This window comes from Trichechus manatus, unplaced genomic scaffold (genome assembly GCF_000243295.1).
Source record: "Trichechus manatus latirostris isolate Lorelei unplaced genomic scaffold, TriManLat1.0 scaffold00125, whole genome shotgun sequence".
NCBI lineage: Eukaryota > Metazoa > Chordata > Mammalia > Sirenia > Trichechidae > Trichechus > Trichechus manatus.
The window spans coordinates 7,239,648-7,240,109 of NW_004444061.1; positions in this window are offsets into that span (position 1 = coordinate 7,239,648).

The window sequence follows — 462 nt, forward strand, 5'->3', positions numbered from 1 at the left end:
CATTATTATCATTATTCTGAAGTTTCTTCCTTCATCAGAGTCTGTAAAGGAAAATAAAAAACTTGTATTAAGCTTATCAACTCTTCCTTCAAAGGATGTAGCAAGGTAGTGGGTTACAAAAATTACCATCAAGATGTATTGTTATTCAAATTAACTGAAAGGTGATACATATGAAAGACTAATTTTTATATCTGTAGATACTTTAAGTAGCATTTGCAATATCTTTGATGTACATGCTAAAATCATTGATGATTTTGAATCTTTTAGCAGACTGTGTATTCCAAAGATGGTCACAACATAATCTCTCATCCCATATTATCTTCGTACATAGTGAACTTGACTTCATATTGAAAGGTGGGGGTGGGGGTCTACGCTCCTTCTCCTTGAATCTGGGTGACTTGTAACTTGCTTATAAGCAATAGATTGTGATTCAAGAGATGCTGTGAACCAGATTAGACCAGA